At 36.7% G+C, this 27,504-nt stretch overlaps 1 protein-coding gene across 3 annotated transcripts in view; it reads right to left on the reverse strand.

Annotated features, from left to right (window-relative positions):
- Positions 1 to 27,504, reverse strand: part of BBS12 (Bardet-Biedl syndrome 12) — a 73,857-nt gene continuing 46,353 nt past the window's right edge. For 2 of the 3 annotated variants that reach the window (XM_042983954.1, XM_042983953.1), the window contains exons 6-7: positions 16,868 to 16,923; positions 12,597 to 14,599 (exon numbers count right to left, since the gene is read on the reverse strand). The gene's annotated coding sequence lies outside the window, so the exon portion shown is untranslated. Of the gene's footprint in view, positions 134 to 12,596; positions 14,600 to 16,867; positions 16,924 to 27,504 lie in introns of those variants that run through there. The other variant, XM_042983952.1, reaches the window with a different exon arrangement.

Below are 27,504 nucleotides of genomic sequence, written 5' to 3' on the forward strand. Positions count from 1 at the left end.
TTCCCATGTAGCATCAGGTTCTTTTATTCAAAGACAAAATTAGAGTACATTACAACAGGAAGTTACAGGAACACTTTTTCCTTCTGTTCTCCAAATAGAGTATCCACTCAGGACTCTTCCTTTGTTAGTCTTTCTGGATACAAAAGAAAAGATCACTGTAGGGGTCTTCCATCTTTACAATTCAAAGATTCTTTCTCCTTTCTTGGAAATACTTTTTATTTTCCCAGAAATCTTCCCAAACATTTAACTGTAACCTGACCACGTATGGTCAAAAAGCAATGCATACCAGATTTAGAAATATTATAAACTCCAACCCACCCAAACTGGCCGGTTATAGAAGTTCTTATTTGTGTTCAGAGGACAGGATTGAATATTTTTTTCTTTCATCAGTGAGGAAGCATCAGCTTTGTCTATAGTCCAAATGTACTATAACCTCAGCCAAAACTATGACTTTGTAACTGTCCAGCCAATGACCTCAAGTCTGACCTACAGGCAATCGTCTCCTGGGATGAAAAAGGTCATTTAAACACCTCAGCCCCTAGTCACTGGGAGAGTACAAAATTTTATCTCAAATTAGTATTCTTAAGGTTAAGGTCTCACAAAATTAATACAGAAAGAATGACTAATGATTAAAAAAGAGAGAGAGAAAGAAGAAAGAAAGAAAGAAAGAAAGAAAGAAAGAAAGAAAGAAAGAAAGAAAGAAAGAAAAAGAAAAAGAAAAACTGGGACAGGAGTTCACTAGACTTGAAAATTTCAAATGTTTTGTCAATATTTCTTCTATGATAAAAATATATTTCATTATAGGTGAAGGGGATTAAGAGTATACTTAATCATGATGAGCACTGAATAATGTATAGAATTGTTGAATCACTATATTGTATACCTGAAACTATTATAACACTGTGTGCTAATTATGCTGGAATTAAAATAAAATAAAAATTTAAAAATGTATTTCATTAGGAGTGCCTAGATGGCTCAGTGGGTTATGTGTCAGAGTTTTGATTTCGGCTCAGATCATGATTTCATGCGTTGCGTGATCAAGCGCCCATGTAGGGCTCTGTGCTGACAGTACAGGGCCTGTTTGGGATTCTCTCTCTCTCCCTCTCTCTCTCTGTCCTTCCCCCACTTTCTCTCTCTCTCTCTCTCTCAGAATAACTCAAGAAACTTTTAAAAAATGTATTTCATTAATTTTAAACTTTTGAGAACATCATGCTTTCTGAAAAGCTAATGTTTTGGCCAATAGTTTACTAATAGAGAAATGAAATTATAGTGAAGATTCAATTTAGAACCACTGCAACTCAAAAAGACTCAGCTAAAGTTAATGCACTTACTACTCATGCAAAAGGCTAAACAAACTTGGAAAAACATTTTGACTATTACAAAGACAACTATTTTACAACCTTCGCATTACACATATACACAAATAGCAAAAGAATACTAATTTCCAGTACTGCATCTCTCTACTTAGTGTGTCTATTTCGAAAAACAGTTTAAGGTAACTTGTCTATTGAAGACAAAGAGTTCAAAATTATAAAAATAAGCAGGCAGAATTGTACCAGAAGCTAGATCTTTACATTAATCAGTCACTGAATTATCTCTAATCTTCCTGCAGACAAGGTAATGAGAAAAAATGAGCGTGTTCTAAACTTTGTGCTGTTTGATAACAGCTCACTGAAAAGTTCCTGACTGGCATGAATTCTTTACAAACCTGTTAAGCAGCGTCTTATAAAATGAGCAGTGAGTAATATAAGGGCCAATGTAAGTGAACTGTAATTTTACCAAAGATTAAGAAAATGTTCTTCAGATTGCCTTAATAAAGCAGAATTCGACATTCAGTCATAACTCTGTAAAAGCATTTCTGTAGGGGATTAAAAAATGTATTTCAGGAACATTGTATTCTGTTGATCTAATTTAAACTAGGACAGATTTTAGATAATTTGGAAAGGTGGTTGATTAATATGTTCCTTAAGTCTTCTCTCTTAAATATCAGTTATCTTGAGTTCAATTATATACTTATTATTATCATTTTTACAACAGTAAGAATGTTCATGACAATAAACACAAAGAAGGAAATATTGTTGCGGCAATTATCATTTAGTAACATTTTGCTGGGACATCCTTCTTAGATAAATGGATAAGGATAGAGATATGTTTTGGGTGTTTTTGGCTTTGTTTTTCAAAACTGGGCCATACTGAACCCACTTCTATACCATTATTATTCATTTGCCAGTGTATTATGAACATCTTTATATGTCATTAAGTATTTTCCTATAAGTTTGTTCTTAGTGCCACCACATTATTCCACTGCATTTGGTATACCAAAATTTATGTAATCCACTGTGGACATTTAGGTAGTTCTCACTGTTTAAATTATATTTTATTGCATAATTCTGGTTACTTCTTAGGATCAATTCCTTGCATTTATTTCCTTTCACAAGACTCCTTGAACTTGTAATTATTTATGTAATGTCTATTCACTGATAGAATGTGATTTCTAGCCCTTGATATAGGAAACATTCAATAATACCTTTGAATAAATGAATATTTTCAGAGTTTGGGTACATTGTATCAAGCTGGTTTGGAAAAGTTGTGTCAATTTGTACCTTTCCCAAAAGCATGGTGAAAATCCCCTTTTTCTACATTCTCTTTATCTCAGGTAATTATCTTAAATACAATCATTGAACTATTTGACATGGAAAAAATAGCTGTTCACTGTTGAATGTTATTATAACTTTTAAAGTTATTATAGAAAATGAACACTTTTTTCATGAGTTTATTGAACATTTATACTTTTTGTTTTTTGATTCATTAGTCTTAAGTGTGGTAAGTACTGAGGCACAATCATTTCAATGTTATCTGAGAAGTGCCCAAAACAGCAAATTCAAAGCACTGTTTGGTCTGTTACCAGATAGGCTATAGAGAGCTTGTGCTCTCTCACTCTCTCTTTTTCAAAATAAGTTAAAAAAATATATATCTATATGTGTACATATATATATATATATATATATATATATATATATATACACATACATACATTGACCAATTTTTTTGGTCAATTATTTTGCCTTAATTTTAATTTATTTTTTTCTTCTAAAGTGTTTGTTTCCCCTCAGAGTTCCCTGTTCATTTCTCTTCCCCATTTCCTGATCCACTTAGAATAAATTCCAGTGTGCAATCATAGCCACATCACTGGTATTAAGTACTCTTAATGACATCAGTGTGTAGGCTGCAAAAAGTATCTAACTTTTGAGCGGGGTTAGTCATGCAATTTGTGTGGCCCTGTCTTCACTTAAAGCCATCAGATTAAAACAAAACAAAACAAAACTACATCACTCATATAAAGCAATATGATACAGATTTCTTTATTTTTTGCAGTTGCTGAAGGGTATCAAGTCTCTGGAGAATCTACGATCTAATTCACACCCATAAATCACAGGTCATGGCTTCTGATGGGTGGTGGAGTCAGTGCCTAGGGTTAGCTCATTCTGATGTTTCTAGAGCTCTTCTTATATTAAGATTAACACATTCAAAGAGTAAATGTAAGCTAACAATGCAAGACTACTGTCCACAGGGTATTTTCAACGTCACTGTTCACACATAAAATGAAAAGGGAGTATAATAGCAATTGATGATACTGAAACTGAACCTTTTAAGAATCATAGAAAAAAAGAAAGACTATGTGTTTGAGGTATTATATAGTTGAGACAGGTTGTCTTGCATGGGGTAGATCAATAAGATCTGTTATTGCACAAACCTCAAGTAGACCCTCAGGATTTCCTGTTGTCAGGAAATCCAGCCATATTGTATAGGTCCATCAACTCTTTCAATCTCTAAGACCATTTCAACATTTCTTTTTTCTTGAACTTCCAACAACCCCCACTTTTAGTCGACACCTTGTTTGCTTCTTATTTTACCAAAGATGATGAAATCAATCAGAATATAATTCCTTACCTTCCCACCACGAAATAACCAACCTACCTATATCTGCTCTCATACACTCTATCTGGCCCCGGACCTGTCCTCTGCCCCCTCCCACCTAAGCCTTGGGTCACATTTCCTCTTACTTGAAGGAATTTTCACCAGCATCACTTTTCCTCCTTTTCACTAGATTATTCCCATCAGCATAAAAATATATAGGTCTTTTTCCTGTCTTCAAAAAGGACCCTCTCTTCCCTTGACTCCACACCACTTTTCAGATACTACCCATTTTCTGCTTCCTTCTACAGCAAAATTCCTAAAGGGCTGTCTAATGTTTGTCTCTTCTACTTCCACCCATTTGTTTCTCTGTTTTAGACCTTTGATTTCATCTATTGCTTAAGCAACTGTATGACAACAAAAGTAATGAATACAAAAAAAGACTTCACCCAAATTCCCCTAGCCTCAGACATCAGTTATTCTCGTTTGTGTTCCCTTCTTATTTTGTTCATTGGCTAATGTCTATTTATGCTTTGCACTCTTGCAATCATAGTCTAGGAATATTTTTATATTCTATTCTCCTTACCATCATAATTTCCTATCTTTCTACATTATTTACAGAATTCATATTTTAAGAATTAAATGTCATCAAGTTGGTATGTGTATACCTCATTTCGCTACCCACTATTCCGGGTCATTTAGATGGTGTTTTCCCACTGTTACAAATATGCTGTGGTAAAGTACCTCATGTACATAATTTACTGATAACTTTTGTGTGAATTGTTTCTTCATGTATATGGTAGAAGAGTCATTTAAAATGTGGTGTAAGTGTCATGCGAAATACTGGCTGATATTCTATCTACTATGGAAAAAGTATAAGACCCTATATAGTATCACATCCTGTTGAGCTGGGATGGGAGGATGGTTGCCTCATCTTTCTAGTTATACCTCATCACTGTTACTCATGGTTTTTTGATGTATCCCTATCAATCTTTGAACTCTTTTTTATTTTCTGTTACATACATGAAATGTTACAGACTTACCTTGCACTTTTCTTGCCCCAGTCTTGGAATCAAATATATCTTCAAAGACCTCTGCTTTTTTTTTTCTTTTTTGGTTGGTTTTGTTTTATTATTATTATTATTATTATTATTTATAGATAATATTATTTAGAAACTGAGATCTAAACACTAGGTATGCTCAGTGTTGCAATGACACTGTTCTCAGGCCTTCTCAACTGAGAGAGCTAGGAAATATATGTCTACATATATGTGTGTGCACACACGTATACACACATGCTATGGAAAGCACGAAACCACTGGTATATTTATTCTAATCTTATAACTACAGGGTTTATTTCAGTTTTATCCCTTTCCATATTTGTATCTTCTTATTCTAAGAGTAGGAAACCTGGCTCGCATTAACTCAATATATTTGTTTGTTGGATCAACCCTCCATGTAATCAATCTCTTCTCATCACCACTGTCCCCTGAGGGGGCACTCTCCTCACCTCATTCTGCCTGCAATATCCCACGTTGGGTGATTTCTCCCTTGTACAGATGCTGTCCTTATCTTGCTTGGACTCCACTTACCATACCACTGCTACCACCCCTACTCCATGCAGATGTTTTTCTCATCCCTCTTGAGCTCCACCTCCTTGTGCTGGGCCACTAACATCCACTGTCCAGTGTGAATGCTTACTTTTGCTCAACTCTCCCTATTGTCTTTGAGACCAAATTATTTAGACAAGAAAAAAAGCAGGCAGGCAGGCAGGCAATTAGAAAATAAAGTATATATATATATATATATATATATATATATATATATAAACACACACACACACACACACACACACACACGTGTGTGTGTATATATACATATATATACATGTATATATACATATATATGTATATATATGTGTGTGTATATGCATATATTCTAATACTCCCACTTCCACATTTAATGCCTTTTCTCTTATTACTTCTTCTATTATTTTTTTTTCTTATTACCAAAACAAGACGTACAAGTAACACAATGCTGACAAGTGCAGGGGAGAAAAAAACTTTTACTCTACCCTCTAAGGTTCACTGGAGGCCTGCAAACTAAACTGACAGAAGACAGATTAACAGGAGATAAATCATATGTTTCTTCACTTATGTTAATATTTTTAGGTGCAAAGTGGTTCCATAGAAAGGAGATGAAAATCCAAAGGGGCAGTTAGACCTGGGGGTTTATGTATCATTTTAACAAAGGGCAATAAATTGTGAAGAAGTGAATAGACAAAGGAAAAGAGGGTTTGGGCTCCTAACAGTGGTAAACTGTGGGAAGATGCTTAGGAAGTGTATAGGTGATAAGAGTTGTCTAGTAAGGGTTGTTATTATTATTTCTAGCTTTTCAACATTATATGAGCCAGGAATTTGGTTTAACAGGTAGACTTGATTAAAATTCTTCTTCCATCACTTACTAATTGCATCACCTCAAAACAAATTCATCTGAGTCTCAATTTCCTTTTCTATAAAATGGGGAATATAATAGTATCTCATAGCTATTTTTAAAGGAGAAAATGAAATATTATATACAAAGAATGTAGTACCTGTACATAGTATTTGTTTTGTTAATTTTTCCTCACTTTCCTCAGCTGTGAAACAGGCATACTATAGTATCCATCTCAGCAGTTTCTTGTGAGGATTGAGTTATTCCATGTGAAGTGCATATAATAAGCACTCAGCAAATATTAACAATATGATTATCAACTCTAAACCAATACAGAGCTGTCTGATTGATAATGAATTATCAATTAAAGCCCAAAAAAGTAAAAGACAAACTTAGTTTTTATTTATAAACAGGGAAAAGTGCTTTAAAAAACTTGCAAATGTTTCTATAGGAGCCGAGGACAGGTTTCCTTAAAATGTGCCACTTTGGCATATTGATTATTTTGAAGGAAAAGTTACTTAAGAAACAGCCAGTACATGGGGGAACATTCTGGTCCCCTTTTGTCTCCAAAAAGCAGAAAATAAATATCCCATATGAAAGGTACTCTCCCTATACCAGGAGGTAAAGAGACATCCTTTTCACCAGAGATAGGGAATTTGGAGCTAAAAAGGCTGTATAAACAAACCTTGTTACTTTTACTCATTTACTACCTCAGCCCAGATTCTGTTTAGAATACTTTATTAACTGGAGTTCCCAAACATGTTTCCTTTGTCCTCTTAATTCCTCACTTACTGTTTCTTTGTCTAGAAAGTATAAAAACTGCCTGCCCTTGGTCATTTCTTTAGATCTCAATTTCATTATTAGGCCTCCACGAGCACGTAATTAAACTTTGGTCTTTTCCTCCTGTTAATCTGTCACAAGTCAGTTTAATTCTTAGACCAGCTAGAAGAATCTTGAAGGGTAGAGAAAATTTTTACTCTGACAAATTTCTTTGACCCAAATATTTGAAGCTAAGGATTATGTGTCTAAGCTTCAGTTTACACTGGTGAGTTTCTGGAGTTGTACTTTTTATTTAAAGTACAAAGCCCATTTTCAACCATGCCATTAATTCTAGTTCTTAAACCAAAATAACAATACTTTTTCATCTATATTTCTTAGAATGAAGAAAAGTAATATTTTTCCCTTTACTTATTCCATATTACTCTTTTTATTTAACTGTCACATATATTTTGAACTAAATTCTCATATCTTTTAAATTCTAGTAGTAGGCATTTGGGACCTAGGCCAAATATTCATTGCTACTTATTTTAAATATCTTGAACAACTTTAGAGTGGATTCTCTTCCTATTCTTTTCCATCTTATTCTCTTCTCCAGGATCCAGATTCTGCAAGTCTGGACATGCCCTCCTAAGCGCAGCCTTAAGCGAAGTGAAGTGATCTAGGGATTTCCCCTACTGAGCACAAAACTGAAACTTCTAAAACCTCTCATCTTGATTTCTTTCCACATTCATTTTCCATTTGCCTTTCTGGCACACTGCCCCCTCTTTAGCAAACTTGCTATCCTTCAAGTATCTCCAAGATGGGACCTACAGTTTTCTGTGCCTCTTATAGCCATGGCAGGGTTACACCCTCTCTTTTGAAAACCTCTTTGTTTCAGAGGGTCTATTCTTTGGTTGGAGGCATCCACTGCCTCAAGGAGGATTAGAATTATTAAAGCAGGAATGCAAAAACAAAGAAACAATTATTTTTCAGCTTTTATGTTTCAAGAATACATTGTGAAACCCAGAGCTGGAACAATAGTTAAGAAAGAAAAGACAAAATCAGGGCTTTTTAAAAGAGAAAACATTTTTTTACTTCCAAAAAAGCTAGTTTTAAGTATCAGTAAGAAGAATCCCCTAAATGAAGTTTAACAGAAACAATATCTTGTAGAAAAAGTAGATGAAGAACCACCCAGGCCACAGACTAGAAAAGCATTGCTCCAGCAGAGGAGATGAAAGTGACTCAGAGGAAATGGCTGGCATAAGGGTCAGAAAAGGGGCTTGTTATACTTCCTTATGGGATTGAAACCCCTGGGGACAATTGAAAAGAATCTACCAAAAAGTTTTCAAAATACCAAGACTGGGGTATGTCCCAAGATGTATCTCTGGGATGGCAGTAAGCCTCAGAAGAGCCATACACACCTTATTCCCTAGCAAGGTACAATGCATAGTCAGTGCTTTCCAGGCCCTGGGAGGAAAGAAAGGGTTGAGAGAGAAAGAAAGAAAAAGAGAGAGAGAGAGAGAGAGAGAGAGAGAGAGAGAGAGAGAGAAAATGGGCTGCATGGCTTTCAGGGTAGGATGCAAACATGCTACCCTGGCTGCATCTGGGGATCAGATGAGGTCTCCGTTGATCAGTTATGTCTCAGTTGATGATGGCCACTTGAAAACCAAATGGAATAGCACATCTATGTGGCACAAGTGTCAGTAACTGCTGATAAATGGAGACTGCTAGATGATTGAGTGGTAGACCCACTATCTAGAACACTGGCCTAATGCCTGGATACCTTAGAAGCTTCTGCTAGTAGACACTGTTGGTCTTATCCAATCCTCTTCATTTGACCAGTACACCATCCTCAGTTGTTGTGAGGGTTGGCTGATAATAGCTCACCCTTTGGAGCCACCCTTCTCCAGAGAATTGTCCTCATTAAGGAACTACCAAAACTATCTGGGAGGTCACCTCCACCCCATCCCAACCAGCAAATCAATGGCTGACTGACATGGGTACAAAAAACTGTCTCTCTTGCCTCAGGGGTGTCAACTTTATGGTGTCATTCACAGTCCAGGGCTCACTGGCAAGCCAAGGCTAGATTTCAGCAGAAATCTCATTGTACTTAGCTTCTTCCTGAGGTATCCTGCTTAATCTCACCTCCTTACAACTTTCTTCTTCTTCTTCTTCTTCTTCTTTTTTTTTTTTTTTTAAGTAGGCTCCTTGCCCAATGCAGGACTTAAACTCACAACCCTGAGATCAAGAGTCACATGCTCTGACTGAGCCTGCCAGATGCCCTTTACAACTTTCTTCTATGAGCACTCCCTCAGTCACTTCCAGAAGAATCTCTGCTTCAGGCTCTGCTTCTAGGGAATCTAACTAAGACACTCCCCCAAACAGATGTCACTTTGGAAGAATTGAGGGGTTGGGGAAAATTTTTGAATGACTGACCAAGTGTAAATTTGAAATAACTAAGAAACTTACTGAAATGATTGAATTTACTGGAGTCAACTAGATTATGTTTTGAGATATCAGGTGACACATGTAGGGGAAGAAAAACTTTTCTTATACCCTTTTAGGTTTCATAGCTGGGGGTTCTATGAATTAAACTGACAACAAACAGATTTAACAAAAGAAAAAAATACAAATTTATTAATTTTAAGTGCAGGGGACTTCCTTTGGGAGTGACTATCCAAAGGAGTGGTAAGATTTGAGCTTATATACCATGTTACTATGAGGAGGGGCAGGGGGCACTTCTGGGAGAACAAATGACTTCCTAGAAGGGAAGGCAGAAGGCATTTACAGAAACACAGATGTCTTTTTGGAAGATAAAAGGACCCTTAGGAGAACAGATGGGAGATATGACAGTTTGTGACAATATTTGGGTGTGGTGTCAACTTTTCAGCTTCTCTCTGGGAAGAGATTAGAATTGCCTCTGGGGACACTTATGATAGTTAAGCTCAAAATAATTCTTTCTGTTTAATTTTTAAAATTTTATTTTAGAGAGAGAGAGAGAGAGAATGAGCAGAGGAGAGGGGCAGAGGGAGAGAGAGAGAGAGAGAGAGAGTCTCAAGCAGGCTCCATACTCAGTGCAGAGCCCAATGCTGGGCTCGATCCCAGGACCCTGGGATCATGACCTGAGCTGAAATCAAGAGTCAGACACTCAACCGACTGAGCCATCCAGGCGCCTCTAGCTCAAAGTAATTCATATGTCAAAAGGTAAAGACTAAGTTTAGTTATAAGAAATTTAAAATGTTACATTTCCTTCATACCAGAGGTTATGCTATAAAGCATTGGCCCTGTTATACCTAGAAGACCCTTACTTCTCTTCTTTCCCTGTTGAAGCTCTTCTCATCCTTCACTGTCCAGATAAGCTGCTGCTTCTCTACAGCACCCACTTTCTTTATTAGCATGTTTCTAGTGTCACATCAAAATACAAAGACCAGGAGAGGTGGACACAACACAAGACAAAACTGAGTGCGTTCCTTTGCCAGGAGAGAAAGAGCCATGTCACTCAAGAAGTAACTTGAACAGGAATTTAGGACAAAAGGTAGGAGGAGGCACAGAGGAGGAAAAGTAACATTTTAAGTTTCTTATAACTAAACTTAGTCTTTACCTTTTGACATAAGACAGAGGAGGAAATTCACCAATGAAGCCTGAGTTCACACTCTGGTTGGCTCACAAGGTAGACTGTGAGTTCTTCTTTCCAGCTGATATCACATTGGCCCTGTCATGGCAGGGAGCACCAGTTCTCAGAGCTCCTACAGCTCTTGCAGTTCTCAGAGAGGTCCAGGTCAGAGTACATTGCGCTTTCTAGCATGTTCAGGTTTGCATGGTGGAGCCTTGGCCAAGTTTTTTCTTTAGTTGTAGTTAGTAGTGCCCATGTTTACTGGAAGCTTGTCAAATGAGCCCCAAGTTCTCACGCAATTTTGCCTCTCTCTACAAAGTTTAGCACAGCAGTTTGTTCACAGAAGCTGCATAATAACTGGTTAGCTGTTTCTTGCACAACATAGCCTTAACAGTGGCTGCCATATAGCTCCAGAAGGTTGATGTGAAGCGGGATCTCTGTTCTCTCAGATCAGAGGAAGGCTCACTTGTCTTTTATTAACCCTGAAGAAATTATCAGCATCACACTACCTAAAACGCGGAGTCTGGCCCAGGCAATACATTGCAACGGGGTGAAAAAGGGAATGGTAGCAATAAGATCTGGGAGGTGCAGAGTGAGCAAGGGATCCAAGTACTGCGGGGGAAGAACAGACAGGTCATTGCCTCCCTGGCACTAGTTTGGCATCATGGTCTATTGATCCCTAGGAGGCCTGGAGTCATCAGCTGTCATTGTCTATTGTGATGACAGGAATTTTAGGAGTTTTGGCAATGGCAACTGTGGGGAATAAATGGGTAATTGACCTTTCATGAACTCTCTCTAGATAATGATGAACTGACAAGGAGTACAAACCAGCCAGCAAAGTATAAAATAGCTTTTCAGATCACCTAAACAGTTTAGGTCTTCGGAATAGAAATCTTTATCAAGTGTATGTTATGCTTTTTGTCTTTTTCTTTTTTTAAAAAAAATTTAAGGGGCGCCTGGGTGGCTCAGTCGGTTAAGCGGCCGACTTCGGCTCAGGTCATGATCTCGTGGTTCATGAGTTCGAGCCCCGCATCGGGCTCTGTGCTGACAGCTCAGAGCCTGGAGCCTGTTTCAGATTCTGTGTCTCCCTCTCTCTGACCCTCCCTGTTCATGCTCTGTCTCTCCCTGTCTCAAAAATAAATAAAACGTTAAAAAAATTTTTTTTAAAAATTTAAGTTTATTTATGTATTTTGAGGGAAAGAGAGAGTAGAAGTGGGAGAAGGCCAGAGAAAGAGGGAGAGAGAGAAAAATCCCAAGCAGGCTCCTCACTGACAGCACAGAGCCCTCATGAACTGTGAGATCATGACCTGAGCCGAAACCATGAGTTGGACACTTCACTGACTGAGCCACCCAGGCACCCCTACTTTTTGTCTTTTTCAAAGAAAGTATGCCAAACATATTTAGCCTTTTCTATGATTGCTCAAAAGCATCATTGACCGGGTAGATTAAACTCTAGATTGGCCTGCACTCTACTACTGTCTGTATGTGTGGTTTTGTTTGCTTGTATGTTTGTTTGTCTACTTTTGAGTTTTCCGCTCAGTCTCCTTCTTCTGCTAGTCTGTCAACCATCCCTTTATCCTGTTCTCAGTGTACCTACTTGTAACAAATCTCTCTTTGTTTGCTTTTAAATCTGCTGAGAGTTTGGGTATGAGGTGATTATAATTATGAAAATCCAGAACAAGGACTGCCAATACCTAGCATGAGAGCTATTCTTCCCCATCACTAACCATGAATCATTAAAACCCTGGATGTGGCCTCAGAATCTTTCACAAAAGATGCTCCATCCAAGTAGCTCCTATCAATTGATAAGAATTGATGCGAATTGATAGTATTCGGCATGGGAGCTGAATACTATCTCCATGGGGATGGTGTTAGTAGTCAAGTCCTGCAAGAAATAAATAGCACCTCAAACTTGGGTGATTTGAAGAGAGTTTAATACTCTATTTTCATAAGTGTGAGTAGGGCTTAAGAAGCCACACCCTACCATACCCTGGAGTTAGTACCTGTGGGTCTGAAGGAGAGGGAGAAGTTACTGGAACCTAGACCTAAGTGCTGCCAGGAGCTATGGTCTGGGTGGGAGGCTGCAGCTAACTTACAAAGACCCTGCTGGGAGGGAGATGTGAGAATAAATCCTTGACCTCATTTACCTTGTATACTCTAGGGTCTTTCCAGTTCTTCCAAATGGCCAAACCCAACTGGAATCCAGAAGGCAAGATAGATCCCTTTGATGCAGTTCATGCTGGTCTGCCTCCCAGGGCACAGAGCAGGATGGAGGAAGGACACAGGGGCATCTGAGAACCTCTGGCACAGAGGGGAAATGTACTTTCTGGGATACTAGAGGACTGGAAGCAGAGCGATCCTCTGGGGTCACCTGGGCATGACTGAACACTGATGTGTCCTACTGGTGCTGCATTTGGTTCAGGAACCAGGAAATTCTGGTTATTTATAAGCCTTTCATTAAATGTAATGACAAATGGGGTTAGTGTATGTTCCAGAATGGTAATTCAACACCTATTATAAAAGGACAGGATTGTAGTCAGAATTATGTTTCTGGGTGGAAAAACCCTACCTTGTATGGACAGTGTCAGTTTTTTCTTCTTGTTCCTTTCCCACCTCTTCTATCCCAGGGATTCTGGGTCAAGGAGAGCCATCTTGAAATATGCTACATCTGTTTCCACTTTGTAGCCTCCTAATGTCCTATGAGATTTTATATCCTTAGCTCATTAAATGGGAAGTTAGTTGAACATTTTATTATGTGTAAATGTGGGTATAGTTTACCGTTGTGAGACTAGAGCTAGGGAGAAACATTTCTTCATCTCTGATCTAGAGTAAGATTAATTCAATTTTGCAAATGAATCAATTTTCTTTTATGTACAATCCATAGACTCAGTTGAATAAGTATAATGACACTGATGTAAGTTGTTCAAACTATTTTTGCTTCTTGGTTCTTCACTGTATTCCAGATAGTGGAGGTTGCTGGAGAGCCAGGTTCCAAATAGGTAAGGAGCTACCAGGCTCTCTCCTCTGGGCCTATAGCAGACTTTAGGCACCTTTATTATAAAATGCTTTTTTCCATCCCATTTCACTCCTTACCTTCACCACTGAACCTTTTCAAAGACTCATCTACACCTGCAAGCTACATCCAGACCCACCGCCCTCCCTATTCCCTACACCATTATTAGTCTGGATATTCCTTCCCACACTGTGCTGAACAGTAGATGTCAGTGGTTAGATTTTTTGGCTCTCCTCTGGTATAGGATGATGTCGTCATCACTTCATCTTGCAGTGTTCTTGTCTTTGGATCTCCTTTTTCCTCCTTTTCCAGGAAAAGTTCCTGGTGGCTGCTTCTCTGCTTCTGTTATTACTGCCTATTCCTTTTTCTGCTCTCCAAATACAGCAGTATTTCCCAGTTCCTTTCCCCAGCTCCTCTACTAAGCATTCCCATTCTTACTTGCATTTTTTAGAGCACTTTCCATACTTTCTTCTTCAATAAACATCCACTCTCTTTGCTTCAATTACCACTGCCCTGATGTGACTCCTAGATTTACAAACTTTGCCTCTATCTGGGTGCATAGCCCTCTCATCCCCACTTCTCTGGTGGATATGTCCACCTACATAAGTGGCCAGCACAAACTAAACTAGTCCAAGTCGAACCCACTATGTTCCCTTGTAAATGATTACTTCTGATGATTTACCTTTGAGCACCCTGGCTCAACACATTGGATTTTTTTGTTTGTTTGTTTAGTGGCTTTCTAGAGACTTTGTCTGCTGCCCCTTCTTCCTCAAGTGCTGTCCCATCCCAGCTACATGGCCATGGTCTTCCAGGATTCTGCCTTCTCTGGCCTCAGTTGATTGGTTCCAGGGTAGATCTTCAGTGTGCTTGGGAAGAGCAATAGTGCGCAGTGGTGAGTCAAATTGGGCTACTGTCTGCTAAGTTGCACAGGTTTTTCTAATTATAAAATCAGTATAGTAATAGCACCTACTTCAAAGTACTTATATGAATATTAAATGAGATAATACATGCAAATTGCTTAGCAACTCCACCTAAGCTAGTTCAATTTAATCTGCTGTTATCTGACTGTAACAAGAGTAACTAACACTTTTAGCTCCAAAAGAGGCTTCTGATTACCAAGTCCTAACAATTCTGCTTCTGAAATATCACTGGCTTTGTGTCATCTTGTTCATTTCTATTGCCTCCTTTGTTTTTCTGGGCAATGCAAGTACCTAATCAATCTCTGTAGCTATAGTCTAACCCACAGTCTCATTTAAAAAATGTTTTTTAAATTTATTTATTTTGAGAGAGAGAGAATGAGCAGGGGAAGGGTAGAAAGAGAGAGAGAGAGAGAGAGAGAGAGAGAGAGAGAGAGAGAGACCTAAGCAGGCTCCACACTCAGCACTGAGCCCCACACCCATAAAAATTATTTTTTGGGGGGGTTGCCTGGATGACTGAGAGTTGGATTCTTGATTTTGACTAAGGTCAGGATCCCAGGGTCGTGGGATCGAGACCTGTGTTGGATTCAGCATGGAGACTGCTTGAGATTCTTTCTCTCTCTTTCTCCCTCTCTCTCTCTCTCTCTCTCTCTCTCTCTCCCTCTGGCTTTCTCCCCAATCATGCTCTCTCTCTCTCTCAAAAAAAAAAAAAAAAAAAAAAGACACCTAAAAAACAAACTAAAAATGCTTTCTTGAACTGCTACTTGAGCATGCCATGTTCTTCCTCCAGAACCTCCAAGGAATCTGCACTGTGTTCTGAATAAAAGACACTTCTCTCTTTTTTTAAGTTTATTTATTTATTTTGGCAGAGAGAGAGAGAGAGGAGATACAGAGAATTCCAAGTAGGCTCTGCTAGAACGTAGGGCTAGAACTCAAAAACCTCAAGATCATTACCTCAGCCGAAATCAAAAGTCAGAATCTTAACCAACTGAGCCTCCCAGGTGCCCCTGAATGACACTTTTCTACTAGTGGTTTCACTTATTTTCTCAAGCTTCTCCCCACCTTGAGAGAGGACCTGCTACTTGCCACTTCTTACGTTGCAGCTCAACAGAACGACTCAATCATAACTCCTCTACATGCTGCTGGTTTTACCTCAGTCCTCTCAGCTTTCTGCTATACTTTCTTTCTTTCTTTTTTTTCTGCTACACTTTCTGTAAAAATCTCACCATTTTGCAAAGCCCAAACTTAATGAAACCTTTTCCATGAGACTATTCTGGTTTCCTCAAGCAAAATGAACTCCTTGAATTCCTGTACCATTGAATTCTCATTTGTGATGTTTATTTGGCTCCATCTGCTATCACAATTGTTACTGTGCATCATTTATTTCTTCCACTAGATCACAGGTTCCTGGAGGACAAGTGTCTTACTTAAGTCAATAGCCTCCAAAGTGACTAGTACTACACAGAGGGCATTCAAAACACATTTGTGGAAGATAATTGAATCAAGAAAACATTCTCATTCTCCCTTCTGCAGCACATACACTAAAATTGGAACATTAGGCAGTAGCTACACTTGTGGTGAGCACAGTATAACATAAAACTTGAATCACTGTGTTGAACACCTGAACGTAATGCAACATTGTATGTACACTACACTCAAATAAAAAAAAAAAGAAAGAAAAAATGTTCTCTGGTAGATTGGGCACAAAGTTGAATATAGTGTGTACAAGCACGTGTGTGATGTGTGTGTGTGCGTGTGTAAAGAAAGAAGAGAGGAAGAAAGAAATATTTGAAGAACTGAATTAATCTCTACACCACAAATGAATTCAAGATGGATACAGTTTGGTCAGTGGTGGCAATTTTGCTTTATATTGCTATTTTTGTTTGTCACTATAACAAACTGATTTAATACTTTATTACCTTGGTTCATATTTTATTTAATTTTCTTTCGGGTTTCTATGTGTTTTATTTTTACGAAGTGTTATAATTTTATAATGAAATCTCCAACTTTAAAAAATAATCTAAAACATACTTTTCATCTTATTACATATGGTTCTTAACAATGTAAGTAAATAAAGGCAAATTGTGCTTTAGTCAAAATCAATAAAAAGCTTCCAGCCAAATTTTTTCTATTAGCTTAAATGATTGCATACTTAATTTAATGTAACAAGTGATAATAGGAAGTTCAGGGGTTTTATGAAATACATGCAATACTTACTTTTTCAAAAAATCCTTCCATTTCTCCTCTGTAACGTATTTCAGGATAAACTGATCCTTTAAATGAGAATGTAAAAATGTAAGAAAGCACTGTTTATTCTGGAAAAGTTTTAATATTATTAAAAATAATTGTCCTCAAAAATAAAACTTTTGGCTTAAAATATATAGATAGTATGAACTTTTCATTTTGATTCAAATATTAATAGTGATTTTTCAAGAGGAAAATCTTCTGCATAATACAAATATTAAGCAGGTCAGCATGGGTTACTAACAGAAATTTTGACTATCAAAATATACAACATTCCTCTGTGAAAATTTGTGCATATTTAATTTTATTGAAGTGTATCATTTGAAAGTTTTTACCTAGACATTTCTAGATATGTCTCCCAAGGCAAGGGACACAAAAGTAAAAATAAACTATTAGGATTGTATCAAAATAAAAACCTTCCACACAGTGAAGGAAACAAAAAAACTAAAAGACAACCTACTTAATGGGAGAAGATATGTGCAAATGACATATACGATAAAGGGTTAGTATCCAAAATATATAAAGAACTTACACAACTCAACACCAAAAAAACCTCAAATAGTCCAATTAAAAATGGGCAGAAGACATGAACAGACATTTCTCCAAAGAAGACATCCAGATGGCCAACAGACACATGAAAATATTCTCAATATTACTCATCATCAGGAAAGTGCATATCAGAACCATGATGAGATATCACCTCATACCTGTCAAAATGGCTAACATCAAAAATACAAGAAACAACAAGTATTGTCAAAGATGTGGAGACAGAGGAACTCTCTTGCACTCTTGGTGGGAATGCAAAGTGGTGTAGCCACTGTGGAAGACAGTATGGAGTCTCCTCAAAAAATTAAAAACAGAAGTGACCTATGATCCAGTAATTGCACTACCAGGTATTTACCCAAAGAATACAAAAACACTAACTCGAAGAAATATATGCACTCCTATGTTTACTGCAGCATTATTTTACAACAGCCAAACAATGGAAGCAGCCCAGGTGTCTATCAATAGATGAATGGATAAAGAAGATGTATATATGTACAAAGGAATATTATTCAGCCATAAAAAAGAATGAATTCTTGCCATTTGCAACAACATGAATGCATCTAGAGAGTATAATGCTAAGCGAAATAAGCCAGTCAGAGAAAGAATAATGCCATATTATTTCACTTATCTGTGGAATTTAAGAAACAAAACAAACAAAGGATAAAGGAGACAAACCAAGAAAGAGCCTTGTAACTATAGGGAACAAACTGATGGTTACCAGAGGAGAGGTGGGTGAGGGGATGGGTTAAATAGGTGAAGGGGATTAAGAACACACTTTATTTTTAATGTTTATTTATCTATTTTTGAGAGAGAGAGAGAGAGAGAGGCAGAGAGAGAGGGAGACAGAGAATTCCAAGCAGGCTTTGTGCTGTCAGCACAGAGCCTGATGTGGGGCTTGAACCCAAGAACCATGAGATCATGACCTGAGTTGAAATAAAGAGTCTGGATGCTTAATTGACTGAGTCACCCAGGAGCCCCAAGAGTACACTTATTTTGCTGAGCACTGAATAATATATGGAATTGTTGAATCACTATATTGTACACTTGAGACTAATATAACATTGTATGTTAACTATGCTAGAATTAAATTTAAAAATTAATTAAATTAAAAAAAATAAAAATTAGATGTTTAGATCATGTTTTCTAATCTTTTTAAACATACCAACCTCAATTGAAAGTAAAAATGTGCAAGGTAGACAATTTTTGTTAGTTTTATTGAAAGGCAAAACCAAAAATGGCTAACATTTTCAACCTACCTGAATAATGTTATAATTCTAGTATAATAGTTTTGATTATTCAGAAAATAATGATGGAATAAGAGAGAAAAACAAAAACTAAAGGAGAAAATGTACATATCACAAATAGATTTGGTAATAATGTTGACTTATATTTGTATGATTTTATATATATATATATATATATTTTTTGTTTGTTTATTTATTTTACATTTTATCTTGGAATAAAGGCCTAGAAGCAATAAGTTTACTTATTTTGAGAGAGAGAGCTAGCTCACCGACATGAGTTGGGGGTGGTGAGGGGGGTTGGGCAGACAGAGAAGGAGAGAGAGAGAGAATACCAAGCTGGGGCTCAAACACACTGACAGTGAGACCATGACCTTTCTCCAAGGTCATGGAGATTCAAACCAAAGATTCAAAGGCTTAACCAAACTGAACCACCCAGGAACCCTGATTCTTTTTGTATTTAAAAGTACTTTCATATATAGTGTCTTTCTGATCTTTACAACAATCTTATCACTAGAAAGAGTTTCAGACATGAAACCCAGAAGAAATAACTTGTTTATCCTTGTACTTGAGCAACAAGGAAAAAAATTAACTGGAAAATAGTATATTTAATAAAATGTTCATTTTTGTGGTTGTTGTCATTTTGTTTTGTTTTTTACTTGGGAAAACATACATTATGAAACAGGCTGGAATAGAACAGGTTGGCTAAGGGACTGGTAACGGAAGACTTCATTTGCCATTCCTAAAAGCAGGAATTGGCATTGGTATATGTTCCAATATTAGCCTCATAAAAATACTGCTTGTTTTCCAACATATAAAACTGCTTTCGAATCCCATATTCCCTCAAGCTGTTTATATTATAACTTCATCAAAGTCTCAAAGTCAAGAATCTTCTGAACTGCTTGAACAGCATCTATTTCTTCTCCCTTTCTTTTTCTTTCTTTCTTTCTTTCTTTCTTTCTTTCTTTCTTTCTTGCTTTCTTGCTTTCTTGCTTTCTTGCTTTCTTGCTTTCTTGCTTTCTTGCTTTCTTGCTTTCTTTCTTGCTTTCTCTCTTTCTTTCCTTTCATTTCCTTTGATTTTTCTCCTCTAAACACTTTGAGGAACTCCTTGTGATACTTGCCATAGAGGTGGAGAAAATCTTTTTTACTAATTTTCTTTGAATTCTCTGTGCATAGATAAAAGTCTTAATGAGATTGGAAACTATCATAATTCTTGGAGAGAGTACATAAGATTAATGTGCCCTTTAGAGAAAAAAAAACCCAGACACTGAAATTCCAAATATTGCTCCTGCTATTAAGAAATCAGAAAATCCTGGGGTGCCTGGGTGGCTCAGTCAGTTGAGCGTCTGACTTTGGCTCAGGTCATGATCTCATGGTTCATGGGTTTGAGCCCCCGCATGGGGCTCTGTGCTGACAGCTCAGAGCCTGGAGCTTGCATTGGATTCTTCGTCTCCCTCTCTTTCTCTGCCCCTCCCCTGCTTGTGCTCTGTCTCTCTCTGTCTCTCAAAAATAAATAAATGTAAAAAAAATTTTAAAAAATTTAAGAAATCAGAAAATCCCTCCACTCCACAATCAGAAATAGTGTAGAAAGAGGGAACAGTCAACACCTGCTTGAGGTTAGAAAGATAAAAATGACAGTTCATTGTTGGTGAGTTTCTTGTGTATTCATTTTCAAAAACTGTGGCAGAGAAAAACAGAGAATTGAAGTTGAAAGTTATAAGGAAAGAGAAACTGAATAATGTCGCTAGACAATTTGACAATTGACACAATTTGTCACTTAAGAAATTCAGCATCCCAGTATTATATTTTGGGTGAAATCTTTTTAATGAAGTATTAGACATTGCCATTTCTTTACCAGTTGATTCCAACATTTAGATCAATCTATCACGAGGTCGCATTTCTTTTCTTGTGTACATGAATGCACCAGAGTGTTTCCTCTGAGTCAGGCATTAGAGCAAGCTATCCAGTGCATTTGGTAGGAAATTGTGGTGAGTACACTGTTTAGATGTATTCTGTTCTCCCTCATTAATTATTTAATTAGGGTTTTAAAGTATTTTGCAAACCTATAAACAGGAAATCCTATGTGTAATGCCTTCTTTTAGTCTGAGTCTTCTTGTAATATTATATTTCCAAAGTAATTCCTAGTAATCAGATGGCTAAATTAGGACCAGATTCCAGAATTAAAAGAATGAAACAGATTAACTCAGTAGGCTGAAATATTAAGGAAACTAGGCCAGCTAGAGGTTAATTTTCTGTCCCAGGGTCTTTTGTAATTTCTGATCTTTGGGCAACACACAGAGACAAACATGCATATAAAGGACCCTACTGGAATAAGTAAAAGAAAAACCTTTCTCTTTTATACCTATGTGATGTGGAAAACCATAACATTAACTGCACTAAATTATAAGCAGTGGAATCTTACATTGTTTCAACATGTCTGGGCATGTTTGGTGATTGGATTTGTTCCAAACCAAGTTCTCCATGGATTCCTGATAACCCAAAGGTGGGAGAAGGTGGGTGGAGATTGTCAATAACACCATAGATCTACTTTAAGTTCAAGCCAGGATCCCCACTCCATGCAGATACATAAAAGCTCTTATTATACCTACATTTATTAAAGTTACATCTTGTCATATCTATATGCTCAGTGTATGCCCACATATACTAGCTACTGTATCTAAATAAACCCAACTGAGACCATGAACAAGTTGAATTTGTTAATTCTACCATTATCTTAACTGTGAAGGTGACCTAGGCTCTTGACAGAGATCTAGGTTCTTGAGAGGGAAAGATGCTCTTAAGATTTTTATAATTGCTTATTCTTAAGAATTTTAAATTTGCCTCGGTGTCCTACTAAATGATAACCCATTGTCATGAAAAGAGTAAATGCCACTAGAACCAGAAGTCTTAAGATACAAGGAATATAGCTATTCAAACAATGTTCTGGCGAAAAGTTTAAATTTTGAACAGACCTCAATTATCTGCGTCCCTCATCAATGTGGTAAATACGTAGTGTGTGTGTGTGTGTGTGTGTGTGTAATAGTATACACTATTATAAATGTACTGATAAATAATAGAATGGTAGAGTATAGTATTGTGACAATGGTGTTAAAATATTATAAGAATTGCATGCAGGGAAAGGTTATTTATAGCACTGCTTTAGGTCTGGAACATCTCTGAAATTTGCGGGTTTGGAAGTGTTGAAATTGTTATAATGTTCTGCTTTATAAATTTGCTATGTTGCTTGCTATAGACTGAATGTTTGTGTTTCCCCAATATTCATATGCTGAAATCCTAATCCCCAACGAAATGGTAATAGTGATTGAGGCCTTTAGGTGGTGAGGATGAGGTCCTCAAGAATGGCATTAATGTCGTTAGAAGAGAGACCCCAGAGACATACCTTACCACTTCCATCTTGTGGAGACACAGTGAGAAGATGGCAGTCTCTGACGCAGGAAATAAGCTTTCACCAGACACTGAATCTGACCTTGGCCTTCCCAGCCTCCAGAACTGTGAGAAGTAAATTTCTGTTGTTTCTATGCCACCCAGTTTATGATATTCTTGTATACCCTGAACTAGGGCATGCTGGTATTGTTCAACTGAAATGAGGAAGATCTAAAACAGTAATCCTTGCGGACAGGACCATAATGTCCAGGCTAGAGTTTTCCTGCTAACATGGTCATTAGAAGAGCAGCAGCGAGGTTCAATTACATACGTAAATGTAGGAGCCAGAGTCCAGTGGCTTAGGTATCTGACTGCAAGTTGCAGGGACAAGGAATTCTGATCATACTCTATTTTAAGAGAGTGCCACAGTGAGCAAAATTGGTATTAGTTACCTGCAATCAGAGAGCTTGGTTAACTAGCTAACCAATGAGCATGAGTGACACCTAAACATTGGACCTGGAGGAAGTGACATTATAAGCCCTATAGCTTGCTTACGAAAACATGGTTTCTTACCAAACTTCAGCTAATAAGAGTGAGTTAGGGTGAATGGTGTCAGATATTTGCTTAATGTTTTACACCCCCTCTCTAATTTATAAGTAATTTTTGATAAATTATAAAATCAGTACTTTATTATAAAAATCCAAATGTTATAAACATGTTAATGTAGAAAATAAAAATTCCCAATAGTTTCATTCTCCAGATATTAACCAACTGCTGCTTATCTCCCCCCCCTCCCCCCCCGCCCCCATCCATTTTTCTTCTCATGACAGGGAGGCATCATGACCTACTAGTTGAGAAGGCAGATTTGGGAGCCAAGCTACTTGGGTGCAAATTTCAGCTCTGTCACTTACTAGCTGTGTGACTGTGGGGCAAGGACCTCTCAGTGCCTTGGAATCCCATCTCTGCACAGGGGCATAACTACCTCTCTCACTGAGTTGTGAGGATTAACAATGGCATATTAGAATAGTGCGTGGTACATGGCAAGTGTGGTTTTTATTAATGATGATGATGATTATACAGTTACATATAAGTAGATATTTACACATACAAATATAAGGTACTTTATTATTAAAATTTTTTAAATGTTTATTTATTAAAAAAAAAAAACTTTAGTGTTTATTTTGTTTTTGAGAGAGACAGTGCAAGCAGGGGAGGGGCAGAGATAGAGGGAGACACAGAATCTGAAGCAGGCTCCAGGCTCTGAGCTGTCAGCACAGATCCCGACACAGGATTTGAACTCATGACCCGAGTTGAAGTCAGACACTTAACTGACTGAGCCACCCAGGCGCTCCTGTATTTTCCTGATTTACAGATATTCATTTGCTATCATAAACATATATGAACTCTATCTGTTGTGGTTTTCCATTGCAGAACAGGGGAAGAAAGCGGTATTTTAATGGCCCAGCTTAGGCCAAAAACTAGCTGTTGTAAAGAAGAGAATTCCCTATTGGACTTCATACCCTCCCCAATCCCCATCTCATCAAACCATTAGACAGAGTTTCAAGCTTTTGTCCATCCTTTAATAATATTTATTCTTACTGAAGCTTTCACTTATATCATTCTAAGTATTCTTGGCAAGAAGTGGAAATATATTTGGTCTAAATGAGACAAACTTAAACTTAATCAGTAAAACATTAGTTAAATGGAAAGAGAATAAAATTTCCCTATCCAATACTTGGCCTGTTTATTTATTAGGTAATTTGATTACAGAAGTTTGGAAAAGCAACAGATGAATTCAGCTCTTTTTATTCCAGAATGAAATAAGGGGTCAGATATTAGGATCACATTCTCTTATTTATTTATATCCAATGTATCCCATTATTACCTATAATAATAATAAAATAATAAAAATCATTTTCCCTTGTAGGTAACTTTTTGTTTCTCTCTTGCTGCTTTTAAAATTCTCTCTTTATCTTTAAACCTTGACATTTTAATTATTATGTGCCATGGTGTGGACCTCTTTGGGTTCATCTTGTTTGGAACTCTCTGTGCTTTCTGGTAACAAGAAAGTTGGTAACAAAGTTACCTACAAGGAAAAACCTATAAGGCTATCAGGTGATTTTTCACCAGAAACTTCACAAGTCAGAAAGGAATGGCATGAAATATTCAAAGTACTAAAAGGAAAAAACCTATAACCTACTTTACCTGGCAAGGTTATCATTCAGATTTTGAGGAGAGATAGAGTTCCCCAGACAAACAAGATAAAGGAGTTTATCACCACTAAACTAGCCTTACAAGAATGTTAAAGGGACTTCTTTAAGTGGAAAAGGAATGGCCATAATTAGACATAAGACAAATATGAATAATAAGATGTAAAATATGACAACATAAAATGTGATGGGAGTAAAAAGGGAGGAATAAGGGAGGAAAAAGAAAAAGAAAGAGAAAGATCTTTTCTTTATTTTCTTCTTCTTCTTCTTCTTTTTTTGAGAATCTGCTTCACTTAAATGACCATCAAATTAATATGGCTGGTATTTACTTAGGATGTTATATATGAACCTCTGGGTAACCACAAACCCAAACCTATGATACATAAAAAAATAAAGAAAAAGAAAGCCAAACAAAACACTATAGGTACTTATCATGCACAAAGAAAGAGAGCAAGAGAATAAGAAAACAAAGAACTATAAAAACAACCAGAAAACAAATTTTAAAAATGGCAATAAGTACATATCTATCAATAATCACCTTAATGTAAATGGCCTAAATGCTCCAATCAAAAAACAGAGTGGCAGAATGGCTAAAAAAACAAAAAACAAAAAACAAAAACAAGACTGAGGGGCACCTGGGGTGGCTCAGTGGGTTGAGCGTCCAACTCTTGGTTTCAGCTCAGGTCATGATCTCACGGTTCATGGGACCAAGCCCTACGTTGGGCTCTGTGCCGACAATACAGAACCTACTTGGGATTCTCTCTCTCCCTCTGTCTCTTCCCCTCCCCTGCATGTACTCTCTTGCTCTCTCTCCTTCAAAATAAATAATTAAATTTGAAAAACAAAAAAAACACAGGACCAACATGTATGCTTCATATAAGAGACTCACCTCAGACCTAAAGACACATACAAATGGAAATACAAATGGAAACAAACAAAAACCTGAGGTAGCAATATTTATACCAAACAAAATATACTTTTTTCAGTTATTTTAATTTTTATATTTATTTATATTTATTTATTTATTTATTTATTTATTTATAAAGTTTATTTATTTTGAAAGAGACAGAGACAGCACAAGTTGGGGAGGGGCAGAGAGAGACAGAGAGTGAGAGAGAGAGAATCCCAAACAGGCTCCATGCTGTCAGTGCAAAGTCCAATGTGGGCTCAAACCCATGAACTGTGAGATCATGACCTGAACTGAAACCAAGAGTCAGACGCTTAACTGAGTCACCCAGGCACCCCCAAAATAGACTTAAAAAAAAAGACTATAATAAGAGACAAGAAGAGTATTACATAATGATAAATCCAACAAGAGGATGTAACAATTGTATATATATCTATGCACCCCACATGAAAGCACCTAAATACATAAAGCAAATATTAATGGACATATAGATTGAAACTGAGGTAATACAATAATAGTAGGGGACTTTAACACTCCAGTTACATCAGTGGATAGATCATCCAGACAGAAAATCAATAAGGAAACAATGTCTTTGAATGACACACTGGACCAGATGGATATAATAGACATATACAGAACATTTCATCCAAAAACAATGAAATGCACATTCTTTTCAAGTGCACATGGATCATTCTCCAGAACAGATCACATATTAGGCCAAAAAACAAGCCTCAATAAATTTAAGAAGATTGAAATCATACCATGCATCTTTTCTGACCACAATAGTGTGAAACTAGAAATAAGTAACAAGAAAAAAACTAGAAAAACCCAAACATGTGGAGACTAAACAACATGATACTAAACAACCAACGGATCAATGAAGCAATCAAAGAAATTTAAAAAAAATATATGGAGACAAATGAAAATGAAACGCAATGGCCCAAAACCTCCAGGACACAGTGAAAGCAGTTCTAAGAGGGAAGTAGATAGAAATACAGGCCTACATCAAGAAACAAGAAAAAACTCAAATAGACGATCCAATATTATGCCTACAGAAATTAGAAAAAGAAGAAAAAGCAAAGCCCAAGATGAGTAGAAAAGAAGAAAAATAAAGATAGAGCAGAAATAAATGATTTAGAGACTAAAAAACAAAACAAAACAAAACAAAACAAAACAAAAGCAAACAAACAAAAACCAGTAGAAAAATTCACTAAACAAAGTGCTGGTTCTTTGAAGACAAACAAAACTGATAAACTGACAAACAAAACAAAACTGACAAACCTTTAGCCAGACTCATCAAGAAAAAAAGAAAAAGGAACCAAAATAAATCAGAAGCTAGAGAAAAGAAGTAATAACTGACATCATAGAAACACAAAGGATTATAAAAGAATAATATGAAAGGTTATATGCTAAAAAGCTGCAGAACCCAGAAGGAAAGTATAAATTTCTAGAAACATATAATCTTGCAAAATGTTTGAACCAGGCAGAAATGGAAAATCTGAATAGATTGATTATAAATAATGAAATTGAATTGGTAATCAAGAATATATATATATATATATATATATATATATATATATATATATATATATATACATATATACCAGATAGATTCACATGTGAATTCTACCAGACCTTTAAAGAGCCAATACCTATTCTCATCAAACTATTCCAAAAAAAACAGAAGAGGAAGCAAAGCATCCAAATATATCCTATCAGGCCAGCATTACCCTGAGACCAAAACCAGACAAAGACACCACAGAAAAGGGAAACTATAGGCCAATATCCCTGATGAACATAAATGCAAAAATCTTCAACACAATACTAGCAAACTACATACAACAATACATTAAAAGGACGATTCACCATGATCCAGTGGGAATTATTCCCAGGATGCAAGGATGGTTCAATATTCCCCAAACAATCAACATCATATACCACATCAACAAAATGAAGGATAAAAATCATTTGATCTCAATAGATGCAGAAAAAGAATTTGACAAGATTCCACATCCATTCATGAGAAAACCCCTCAACCAGATGGGGTTAGAGGGAATATCCTTCAACATAATAAAGGCCATATATGAAAACCTACAGCTAACATCATCCTCAATGGTGAAAACCTGAAAACTTTCTTTCTGAGGTCAGGAACAAGACAAAGATGTCCACTCTTGCCATTTTTATTCAACATAATACTGGAAGTCCTAGACACAGCAATCAGACAAGCAAAAGAAATAAGAGGCATCCATACCGGTAAAGAAATTAAATTGTCACTATTCGCAGATGGCATGATGTATACATAAAAAGTCCTAAAAGAGTTCA

This window comes from Panthera tigris, chromosome B1 (assembly GCF_018350195.1).
Source record: "Panthera tigris isolate Pti1 chromosome B1, P.tigris_Pti1_mat1.1, whole genome shotgun sequence".
NCBI lineage: Eukaryota > Metazoa > Chordata > Mammalia > Carnivora > Felidae > Panthera > Panthera tigris.